At 37.1% G+C, this 13208-nt stretch overlaps 1 pseudogene; it reads left to right on the top strand.

Moving 5' to 3' along the window:
- Positions 1 to 3411: 3411 nt before the first annotated feature.
- LOC114726788 (C-terminal binding protein AN-like) lies at positions 3412 to 12657 on the top strand (annotated as a pseudogene).
- The last annotated feature ends 551 nt before the right edge of the window (positions 12658 to 13208 follow it).

Here is a 13208-nt window from a genome sequence, read left to right as displayed (position 1 = left end):
GGTTTAACATTTTCAGGCGATAGTTCATGTGGTGGCCCATCAGGGAAGGCTCCGGAGGCATAGTGTACTGTTATAGCTTGTATAGCCCCCTGCTTTTGTTTTATGTGTTGACTTGTTATATATTACCACATAGGGCCTATATACTCTGGTGCTGTAAACTAATACTTTTAATTACTACTATCTAATATGGGAGGTCAGATATATTTACGACTTTGCGTATTACACTCATTCGAAAGTGTTGACTTTTGACTAATGAGCTCTATAGTTTATATTAAACTGATTTATCAGTTCGTATGTTTGAAAATATCAGTTTGGTTTGGGCTAATGGTTGAATGATATTTCTGGACTTTGGAAGTCCAAGGCCCCAAGTAACGATCGATGTTACTCTTATTATAAGTTTATTTCTTTTAACCATGATAGCGATTTTAAAATTTTAAGGTTTCTTCTTTTCTATCATGATTAATCGTTCGAATAGTTTGAAAATTTTGATCTAAATGGGTTTTAAAAGAATGGTTGTCACACTTTCTCGTCTTAATGCAAGTAAAACTTTACCCATTTTAGGCGCCCTTAAATTGGTTGGTGTGGTTAATTTGTGATTCTACATATAGTGAAAATAATTTCTAATAATTTGAATTCTAGAATTGTAGTAATTGATCTATTTGTTCATGGAAAGAATGAGGAGTGCCATGGAAATTATATTTTAATTCATTGGTAATAATAATTTCATAATTTGAGTCACGCTGCATAACCAATGCAATATTCACACTTGAATATATCATGTTTCAGTGTGTATTCACGTACACTGAATAAACCATATTTATTTTGACATTCTCACACACACATATATATTAAAATCACGATCCCATGTTCAGGTTGAGAAGTAATATTGTTATTTTAATACGGCTAAAGAATAGAAACGATATTTAAAAAAAATAAAATGAACCTTGATTAGCTCAATTTTTTTAGTGGCTGTCGTTTTTTTTGCCAATAATGGTCAGACAAGATAAATTAGGAAGATGCAAATTCAAAAGGGGGTTTTATACATAAATGGGAATAAAAGATTTTGTGTTGGATATTGTGAAAGCGCCACATGCTTATAAGCAACTTTCTAATCACAAATATGCTCTTCTACTTGTGAACAGTGTGTTCAGCTATTATTTGTGGTTCTCTCTTGGACCTCCCAAGTATATACTCGCCGAATAATTATGGGGCTGAGTTTAGCTTCAAAACGACGGTGTGGAGAGATTTTCAATCTTATACTTAGTTTTTTTTTTTTCATAAAATAAAATAAATTCGGAGGGTAAAACATTAAGTTCAGCTGAAATAATTTTTTATTGTTTGAAAATGTTAAATTTATATCTTTATATGATAAAATTTAAATGTAGTTAATTTACCTTCTTTAACCGTAGTACTTTTTTCCAAGTTTAGCACGCGTGGGTCTTTTTTGGACGGCGGGCCAGCCTTTCTACTTTTATGGCTTGCCCATTTTGATAAAAATAACATCAAAAAACTGTAAAGTTTATTATATTGAATATCAGAAAATATAAGAAGTGTTCTTTTAAAATATTCCAGGTAAATTTTTCCCCAAATTCTTTTTCCTTCCTCTTCTTGTTCTTTTCCTTCATATTTTTGCGTTTCACTTTTGAAGTGGCTTGGGACAAATGCATGGCCACATGAACAAAGCAAAAGCAACGATAATAATTTTGAAAAAAAGAGAGAGGGAGGGGACCAAATTAGTTGATGCGCTTTGGACCATGCATGCAAGCCCGCCATATATGATTGCCCTATTTCCCATATGGGCCCACATTCTGATCACCTCAAATTTGGGAGACGACGTATTTATTTTATTATTATTGTTTTTTTTTTCTAAAACGAAAATTAATTAGATAGAGATTCACGGAATTCGAAGCTGGGGCTAACACATGCAGCCCATTAAAAATGGATCAATCCATGGGATTGGGATGGCTCTATTTCAATAGCCTATACAACCTTCTTCAAGGTACTTGAGCTAAGAATGCGAGGTTTTGAAAGAATCCAATTTAACGAAAGAAATTAATTTCTTATAATGTGACAAGCTGGAGTTTAAATTCTTATTAAAAGAGATACTTACATTTAGTATCTGACAGTGTCTCAAATATGAAGGACACCCACCGGCATGGAAGTAACAAACGGACCTTAAAATTTCATGGAATTGATATGCGTGAAAAAGACATACATCCAAGCGTGATGCTGGGATCTTAGCTCCCCATCAACATTATCTTGTGACCCCTGCATGACCCATAGATGATAGGCCCAAAAAGGTATGACCCATCAATGGCCCAAAAGAGCTGACCTTCAGTTTTTGGGGAAAAGCTCTAAACATTCAACACAGTAAAAGAAAAATATAAAAAGGAGTGACTCTGTTCATCATCTTGGATCGTGATCTTTTCATTTAGCTTCGCCGCCAATACCCTTGTTTTTAGGACAATCAGTTGGGCCAAACCAGTCTCATTATTATGAGGTCTTGATAGGATAAGGATTTAATTTCAAATGGGTGTAAAACATAGGTACCGAACAATATTATATTTATTGCGTCAAATTATCCGATCAGCTTGACACAATAATTTAAGATCCAAGTATTGTCCTTTATAATTTATAATAATATTATCCTTTTTAAAAAATTAATTATACTTGGATCATCTCAATCTTAACCGAGTTTTAAAATATAATTTTGGCTGTATAATCCCTCTACCGCCTGCAATGCCAGCGCCACTGTCCTCCGGCCGCCTCCGAGCCTGCAAAAATATCTTCTCATGACGCCAGATATTTTGTCGTTGTTTCCCTATTCCTTAAAAACTTCTTTTTTCGAAAATGGAATATTCTTACATTTATTCTGGCTTATGCTTTTTTTTTTAATAGCTGGAGTAATGAGTATTTTAGTTTATCAAATATTGCATGAAAAACCAGCTGTGTGCTACTGAATCATATGATTTTTCTTGTAAGTATCAAATAATATATTAATAATATTCTCATATCAATTTTATTTATTGATTAACAAGTGTTATATAACCCTTGAATTGATCACTATTTTTATTAATCGAAAAATATTGTTCATGATAATTTATTTCAAGGATTTATGCTATGCATTTGAAAATGACAAATATTTTTCAAAAACATTAAGTTTTAGGACATAATCAAACTTGCATTATTATTATTATTTTATGCCAAGACACAAATTGAAAGCATCTTGTGCTCAAATTAACGACAACATTTTTTTTAGAGAAATTATATCGAAAAAGAATTTTTATTTTCTTTCCTTGAAGAAATGTGTCCTGGCAATAACACGTCTTGGTCAAATGACGCGTGTCAAACGTTCCTCTCTCTCCATGCGCCTCTGACTCCTACTAATGCTACAATCTTGCAGTTCTCCTGTCTTCACTACCGATGCCCAGAACCCAACCCGATTCGGAGAAAGCCTCAAAAAAATTATTCATCTTTTAGACGCCAAGCCAAAGCCCTGAAATTCCCAATTCTGAATTCGGACATAGCCCTTTTTTTCCGTAGCATACTCTCTTCTTTCCCGGGAATTCAAAACAGAAATTCCCAGGAACATAGCATCGAAGAATTTTGGTATCCCGAGTTCGTTTCCATTTTTTGTTCCTCCAAGTGCTTTCCGGCATCGAATTTCCCATCGTCGCCCTTCAATATTCCTAAGGATTTTGTATCTCCTATGGATCCACAGGACGAAACAAGTTGCAAATCCTCGAATTCGTTTAATTTCCTCAATGGATTATCTATGAAGCACTCCGTGTGGTTCGAAATTAGGCTATTCTATGTTCGAATATCTCCTTGTGTCATCGATAGCGTCCCCGCCCACCTTAAGCTCTGCCATCCTCGGCGGGAAATTGGGGTTTCTTTGGAAATGAACGGGTCCCGCATGCCCCCGTCGGAGACAGCTTCATTGACGCTCCGTCGGGATCGGGTCGACAAGGAATCGTCGGAGGTCACCTATGTGAGCACCGATAACATCCGGGTCACGGGTAGCGTGGAATTTGAGGTGTACGAGAATGATGGGTTGATTCTCTGTGGTTCTTTGGAGCGAATGGGTGCTGATTGGACGAATGGGAATGCGGAGCAAGGGAATGATTCAAAGACAGGTTGGAGTATGGATTGTCATGTGGCGATGTCCATCGGGTCGGGTTCGTCGGCGTTTTTTCAGCCAAAGCTTGGAGTTTCGGCGCCTGCCATTGAGGTATATGTTGCTGGATGTTGCTCCGGTATGCCAGTGATTCTGACAAAGACAATACAAATGAGTCCAAGAAGGAGAGTGCCGAGACATGCGACTCTGGATGCCATTCCTGAAGATGAGGAAGTAGGGAAGGAAGAGAAGAGTATGAACGGGTTGATTCGCCAGCGTAAATTGCAGGTATTGCCAACTGCTTTAATTGCGATGATATCTTTCTGAGTAGTGCATAAGCTAGGCTATGGGAGTTGGCTATCTGGACATATTTTTTATGCAGTTTATTTTTTGGTATGTTATGTGTTCTATCACAATAGCATTTTTCCCCTTGACCGTGGAAACTAAATTTTATCCTTCTATTCATAAACTTCAGAACATTTCAAAACATTCCGAACTTTTTAAAACCAAACTGAAGTTTTCCTATCAGATAAAGTTGCTTCAATAATCATCACCGACAGGCTTTGGAAGAGGGAATTGTTATGTTACATTCCAACATATATGTAACAATTTAGTGAGTATCCTTTAGCTAGGTAAAACGTAATTTGCTCTGTTTAATACATCCTTGCATATTTCTTCCCAAGTGAATGCTGCGATTTAGTGGACAGCGGTGTTGTACTAGGAAACATCTTTAAGTTAACTGCTTGAAAAGATTTAAGAAGAAATCGCGGTTGAAAATCAAATGGGGGATAATGTATTGAAGCTGAGTTGATTTTGTATGTCTTACGAGTTTGAGCCGGGGTTTTTTTTTTAATGCTATTGGTCCGTTACATTAATGGTTAACATTGTTCTCTTGAGAATTTCGGTGTTGTTTTATTCAGTAGCCAATATGCAAGATTCCTTCATTATACCTAATGGGGAGTGATGGACCTTTAACTATGGCGATTTGGCTGAATCCTAATCTAAGAAAAATATTTCATTTTCAATAAGCTGTTTAGTAGAAGATAACATACCAATGGTTTATGAGCATGGTAATACGGCTCTGCTTTTAAAATCCAGAGGCACTGGTTGAGGATTATAGACGACGTGGACTTAGTTGGATTTTGAGATACAAATATTTTAATTTCCAGTTTACTAGAAAACATATTTAACTCTATGTAAGCTCTAAGTTGTTTGAGAGTGAGATTTCTGAAAAGTTTACGCTGATCTTTCCCTTTTTGTTTTATGTTTAATCTTCTTAATCAACCTAGCATTTGAATTTTTATCTATCTCATCTTCAATATCTTATAAATATGTTTTTAAGCATTTAAATTATAATGCCACTCGCCAAAAACCACCTAAGGCTCGCCATTATGATTTGGTTGCTTAAGTTTGTTCTTTATTCTCTTATATTTATTCAGAATGATGGTTGTGATTAATGCCCTGGAATTTATTGACTCTGCGCATGGTGGAGATATGGGTAGGAGAGTCACTCCCACCGGCCCCTTGTATAAGGTGCCTTCCAAAAATAAAAAGTGGTCCAAGTTATAAGACGCCTACTAAAAATATCAAATGATGTCCTATTTGTACCCTATAATTTTAATAACTTTCTTGTAAGTTGAGAGGACCGTATGAGGTCTTCCTTATATTCATAGAGGTATAATGGGAATATTGGGATGTTTTTGAACAAACATAACAATATAACGACTTTTCTTAATTTGTGTGAAAAATGTTTGAAACATCCTATATAAAGGACCGGAGGGAGTATATGCTGGCCTAATCATGATATTTAATGTCATAGAGTTTGGAGACAAGGATTGGGACGTAGATATGGCTTCAATATCTTATCCTTCAGATATCTGGATGCAATTGATGGTGTTTTCCTGGTGCAGATCTCAGGGTCAGAAGCTGATGATTATGAGGCGTATGGAAAGATGGAGAATGATTTCTACGCTCAAGACTTGTATCCTGGTGAGGACGGACAGCTTTCATGGTTTAATGCTGGTGTTAGAGTTGGTGTTGGTATTGGTCTTGGGATGTGCCTAGGCATTGGAATCGGTGTTGGATTGCTCATGCGTTCGTATCAGAGAACAACGAGGAACTTTAGGAGGAGATATTTCTGAAGTGCTAATTATTAATTTATTACATTAGTATAATGGGGAAGTGAAAAAACAAAGGTTGTCAAGTCTACACAAGAGTGGGATATTCCTGGAAAAGGAATTAAAGATACCAAGCAAGCCTAAGTTTTGTAGACGAGTGGAGGCTGTTCATCCTTCTCTTTTGTAGCTCTACTCCCACAATTTTTGGAGAAGAGACTGTGAGTGGGACCTGTTTGTAGGACATGAGCATAAACTAAGACCAAGGGAAACCATACCAAGTCTGAGTAGTCGTGTGAGCATGTTTAAAATATTGGAAAGACCGCATCTATTATAGATATTTAGATGGAGCCAATTACAAATACGTATGTAAGTATGTCAGAATTTTCATTGAGATTCACTTCCTTAGCATGCTTATGTCTGTCTTTATTGGCTCGGTCTGTATATCTATAGAAGGTTAGAGTCGAGCACCAAACAATATCTGCATGCTGGGTAGTATTTTTTTTTTTTTTTATGGGAAAATTACAGTTGAAGATATTTAGGCTGAAGAACTTTGAATTGAAAAATTATTTTAATGGATCGAAGTAGAAGCAAGTTAGATACTGTCAAGAAAGATCACAAAAGTTTCTTCAGTATAGATATCTTCAACTTAGGTTCTAATCTGTCCGCATGATTACTATTCATGGGTATGGTGAACCTTGTGTAGACATGATGTACCCAAGAAGTTGTGTATCAGACATTTGATGCAATTCTGCGAGTTCTGCTGACGAGTAGATAGCAACCCAAAAGGAGTTTTGAAGATGTTGGGCACAAGCTTGTGAGAGTTTTTGACTGTGAACAAGAATGGTGTTTCTACTGTTTGACATGTGGTGTTGTATATTTAACTGTGATGTGATGCAATTTTGTAGGGATATATAGGTAACATACTGTCTGTTTTTCATGGTAAAAGAACATAGTTTTTCTCCCCTTAGAAACCAGGCTCCTACAACGTACAGCATTTATGGAATATCAGTTGCTTGCTTGGTGGCTTCAAATATGGCATAGGTGGCAGGCATACATAATTTGGGTGTGTCTCTCCACCACTTAAGCCTTCAGCTTCCACAGTCCCTTGATTTGCAGCAGAAGTAAGTTGCATCCAACAGGATCATTAGCAAGTGACCTTTAGCAGCTCTCCATGGGTGTGCTTGCCAAAAGGATCGTACCCATTTTTTGTCTCTACTCTCTAACTCACTCTGTCCCTTGCATTCATGGTAACGAAAGTCTGCTGATACGACAGCTTTACAAAGGAAAATGAAACCTTGGACCAAATGGAAGCACAGTAACACTTTAAGATATTAATCAAGGGCCTTAATTCTGCTAACATTAGCAAAAGTCAACTAATCAAAATGTGATGATTTATGTGAAAATCCGGGGGGGGGGGTTTAAAGTGCATCTGTTGAAGTATTTTTTTGGGTGTTAATGTTTTGTGGTGGATCAAGTATTTTAAGACATTTTTTTAAGTACATCCACTACGATAACAAAATATGTTGAGTGTTAGACGCGTCTGAAAATAATTTTGAAATGTTCACTTGAAAAAATATTTCAGAATATTAATTGCACTTGAGCTTTTGGAAAAAATTGCCACTTATATTTTACAGCTAAATCAAAAGAATAAGGCTTGAGAGCTGAAAAACTTAAAATTAATTATTGAAAATTATAACTACAACTTAAGCGGCTCATGCACTCCTAAGATATGGGACATGAGATGCACAATTTAAAATGTTACATAAGATAACTCCGAAATATCAAATTATAAATTTTAAAATGTATTCCTGGAATTTTTTTTATTATTGTCCTTTTGATCAGGCCTTCCCAGAATTTTGTATGTATTACAGCATTATTATTATTAGTACTACTCTTCCGGTCTTTAATATAGGACTCAATTCTTGAGTTGATTTTGGTCCTAAATATAAGACCCATTTCTCATATTTATCAATTTTCTTTAAATTACCTATATAGATACTCCCTCAACCATAATCAAATAGAAGAGGGAAATGGGGTATTAAAAAAGATGATTATGGTGTTTTAGGAAAAATGTGTCACTTTTCTTATAATTAACTAACTTACCTAATTTTTTAATCTAATCAAATTAATTAAATGGTTTATATTAAGGATCGGAGGAGTACTTCTCCCTTTGTATAAAAACCTTATATTCAGGGTCGAATTAGTCTTACGTATAGCTTTACCCTCAGAAATGCCTGAAATTACGTCCATAACCTTCCGGCATGAGCAACGGTAAATCAGCAACACTGATGATCTTCCCAGAGGGGGAGAACGACAATTGTTCTTCTGCGCCGATGTCTCGCCGTGCCAACCCGACGTCTCTCTCCCTAGTGGTCAGCCTTAACTGCATAGAGGATTGCTCCTTAGAGCAGCAATCCCTAGCCGGCGTCGCCGTCGTTGAGCACGTACCCCTCAACCGATTATCCGAAGGCAAGGTAGAGTCTGCTTCCGCTGTAATCCTTCATTCTCTCGCTTTCCTTCCCCGCGCTGCCCAACGCCGCCTCCGTCCCTACCAGCTTATTCTTTGCCTTGGCTCGGCTGACCGCTCTGTTGATTCCGCCTTGGCTGATGACCTCGGCCTCCGCCTTGTACACGTTGACACCTCGCGCGCCGAGGAGATCGCCGACACCGTTATGGCGCTTATCCTTGGCTTGCTCCGCCGAACTCACCTTCTCTCTCGCCACCCCCTCTCGGCTTCTGGCTGGCTCGGTTCGGTCCAGCCGCTGTGTCGGGGAATGAGACGCTGTCGTGGGCTGGTTCTGGGAATCGTGGGTAGATCCGCGTCGGCTAGGTCTTTGGCCACTCGAAGCTTGGCTTTCAAAATGAATGTGCTTTATTTCGATGTTCCACAGGTATCTTCGTCTATAAACTAGCATTACTATTGTCATAGGGTATTTTTATTTTAGGCAACCTTCATCCCTCCTTTATTTAAACTTTATAAAATTGGTTATATTAACTGGTGGAAATAGAACCATTATTTCCAGTTTGAATTTCACTAGAAGCATATTAACTGACGATTAGTGGGTATGAATATTTTTAAGCTTTGAGTGTTCACCAAAAATTACTTTTGAGTAAACAATGAGATACTCTGTCCAAAAAGTGGTAGTCTGTGTCTCAGTGTCTGTAAGTATGCGTGCTAATATATATCCTAAAAATTGGACTGGATTCGCATCCAATAATTTTGGACTCGGATAGCCTTATACTATTTAGAATGAGAAAAGTTTCTTCTTTTCGGCTTGGCTTTTACTTTTATAGATCATTACTTCCTCGGAATTTTTTTTCCCGTCGTGATCGGTTTCTAAATATGTCTTATACATCCTGCTCTTTGACTTTCTAGCCTTTGTTTGTTGATATTGTCCTGAACCTTTCACTAAGGGAAAAGAAAAGGTTGGCCGGTCTTCCATAAACTTCCCGTCTGCAGCGCGAAGGATGGATACTCTTAACGATTTACTTGCTGCAAGTGACCTTATATCACTTCATTGCTCTCTAACAAACGAAACCATCCAGATTATCAATGCTGAATGTCTTCAACATGTAAAGCCTGGTATGTACATATTTATTATTCTGAGATCCTTTATATCTATTGCAGATATTATGGTATTTATTTCTTTCTGGAGCCTATAATCTTTAAATGTATCTACAGGAGCTTTTCTTGTTAATACGGGTAGCAGTCAGCTCCTCGATGATTGTGCTGTAAAGCAGCTTTTGATTGATGGAACCTTAGCTGGATGTGCGTTGGATGGTGCAGAAGGACCTCAATGGATGGAAGCATGGGTATGGTAAACCTTAGGCTCTGAATCTAAAAGGGGAACCCATAAACAATCAGAATTATAATACTCAATGGATTCCATTCGCACGCTAATAAATAGCACATTCTGCATGATTTCACACGTTTGGATGTTCCCTTGTTTAATATAATATTTTGAAGTAATGAAGTTTTATTTGTGTGGTAATTTTTGCTGTCGGTAATCTCAACAGATAATCTTTATGCGGGATGGTGGCCTGTGTCCCGTACCTGGACATTTCTGTAGGCCTTTTTTAAGTTGTGATCAACAGCACCATGTCTGCTGTAGATGCAGAGATGTTGTATGAATCACACCATCAATCCCAAATAAGTTGAAAAAAAAAAAAAAAAGGCGAATGTTAGGAAAGTTAAATATAACTAAAGTGGGCCAGGAGGATGCTGGTGTATTTAAAAGTTAAAACCAAGTACTGCTACAGGGCAATAGCAATGGGAGAAAATTTAATACTCCCTCGTTCCTTATTATAAGAGACATTTGATGCTTATGGCATGTTTTTATATATAAAGAGACACTTAAAAGTTGTCTTTACTTTTTTGTGTTGATTTCCTATTTTACCCATATTTATTGTCTCCAACTCACACTCTCCCTCCCTCTCACTTTTCTTTCTTTTAATAATTTAATTGTTCTCTCTCATGCTCTCTCTCCTTATTAATGAGGGCATTTTTGGAAAAAAGATTATACTTTTTACACATTGATTGTTCTTAACTAATTTTAACTGTTTTTTTTATCAACGTAATTCGGTTATTCGTCTCTTATAATAAGGAACGGAGGGAGTATAAAGCAACTAGATATACAAGCGGAAAAGTTGATGACATTAATGGGCTTATTATAACATTTGTTGTATATACATTACTGTCTGTTACAAACGGAGAACTTGATAACAAGCTGACATTAATGATTATTGTGCTGTGTGCGCTCCTTCAGGTAAAGGAGATGCCTAATGTGTTAATACTGCCGCGAAGTGCGGATTACAGTGAAGAAGTTTGGATGGAGATAAGGGAGAAAGCTATATCTATATTGCAAGCATACTTTCTTGACGGAGTTGTTCCAAAAAATGTTGCATCTGACGGGGATGAGGATGAAGAGGAGAGGGAAATTAGTGGTGAGAATGAACAATTGGATCAACTAGACAAAGAAATGGCTTTGCAGATCTCTATCAGAGAGCAGACAGATGATATTCACATTTGCCGTGAATTGAGTAAAGGAGATAATCAAGTTAAATTTTCCTCCCAGTACCAATCTTCTGGTTTGACTCAAAGCACCACTGGCCGATCTGAAGGAAGACGTAGCAGGTCAGGTAAAAAGGCTAAGAGGAGGCATGCACATCAAAAGTCTCAACTAAAATCAGAAGATCCTTCTATACTGGATGAAGAAAATACGTCTCGGAGAGAAAAAGATATTGCTATGAGTGGCACTGATCAACCTTTGAGCTCCAGCTCTCCAGCTGTTTCCCCTGAAGACTCAAGAGGTAGAAAAACTCCAGTAGAATATGTGCAGGAATCAACTAGTAACCAACTACTGAAGTCAAACATGAGGCTCAATGGAGAGTGTAGTGAACTGTTGAGAGATGGATATGTTATTGCTCTATATGCAAGAGACTGCTCTGCACTCTACGTCTCAAGGCAAAGAGTTCAAGGTGGAGATTGTTCTCTTGAGCTCATGTCAAACGTGTCAAAAAGAGACCCTGCTGCACAATTTCTTGTCATCTTTAGAAGCAAGGTTTGTCTTGTGGGAACTTATTCTGTTTTGCATATTTAGTATTTCATTATGTATCAAAATAAATTTGAATGGTGTCTGGTTGTCTTAATTTGATGCCAACTAGCTGCTTTGCTTCAGGACACAATTGGTTTGCGATCTCTCGCTGCTGGTGGAAAGTTGTTGAAGGTAAAATATACATTATATTGCTAAGAGTTTCTCAATCTGATGGAGATTTCTCTTAAGAGAATAAATTACGCCAATTGCTTTTGCATGCCCTACTACTGCTGTTTTCAAGCATTTTTATGGATGACAGATAGACATGTGGCTTTTTTAATTTAAGTTCTTTCTTATACAGTTGTATACTTATGAAGGTTCACTTCATTTTGCAGATCAACAAAAAAATGGAATTTGTGTTTGCCAGTCACAGTTTTGATGTGTGGGAGGGTTGGACACTTGAAGGTTCTTCACAGGAATGTAGGCTGGTCAACTGTAGAAATTCATCCGTAAGTTTTCCATGTTCAAACAACTCTTGGGCTGATAGAAATAGTTGTTTCAAAGATGAGCATGTTTTTATAGTTTATACCCATTTTAGTAGAGATGTGGATTAAAACCATTCTACGGAGAGCTAACATAAGTTCCCCTCTGCTTTTTTTCTTATTGATAATGATTTAGGCTGTTTTAAATGTCCGTGTGGAGATTCTGGCAACCGTGGGCGAAGATGGTGTCACTCGCTGGCTTGACTAGGCTTTCTCCTGGCGCCTTCATTTTTTTCTTTTTAGGCTTTTATTAGACGAGCTGGTAAATCATCATTGTAAGCTCTTTCAAATGCTTCGTTATGATAGAAGAAACGTATCAATCAATATTGGAGAGCATATTATATATATGTGCGCGCGCGCGCATGTATGCTCTTATTGGGTTTTTTTTTTTTTTTTTTAACTGAAATGTCGACCAAGAACCCGTAAATCCTTTTAACATCCACGGAAAAGCTGGAGGGAATGGCGCGTCTTATGCTGGCAATATAAAAGTAAGCTTTTTTTCCATGTAAAAATAGTGTTTTTACTAACAAGGTTCGGGTTTAGAAGTTAATTCTTCATAACGTATGGCAAATCAAGATTTGAATTTCTGTTTAAAAAAATGTCTACATTTGATATTTGACTGTATTTTAAATATGATTGTTTTCAACAGAAATATACTCGTGCCTAATAAAAAAAATAGTGTGTTTGATGAGGCGGGGTGGTGGTGGTGTTTTGTTCAGGTTTTTCACTGTTATTACCTTGCAATGATAAAACAGACGATAGAGGATATCTTCCATAGAAGCTAGTGGATATCTTCCATAGAAGCGTCCTATTGCATGCAAGATTATCTTATCTCTATATTACAAAAATATGATAAGCTTTGTTCTCCTCAAAAGGGAAGGAGATGAAGTCGTTGAGA

This window comes from Neltuma alba, unplaced genomic scaffold (assembly GCF_004799145.2).
Source record: "Neltuma alba isolate B1F8T4 unplaced genomic scaffold, ASM479914v2 tig00012402_pilon, whole genome shotgun sequence".
NCBI lineage: Eukaryota > Viridiplantae > Streptophyta > Magnoliopsida > Fabales > Fabaceae > Neltuma > Neltuma alba.
Note: the sequence above shows the minus strand (reverse complement) of the source record. Positions and strands in the feature narration are given on the sequence as shown.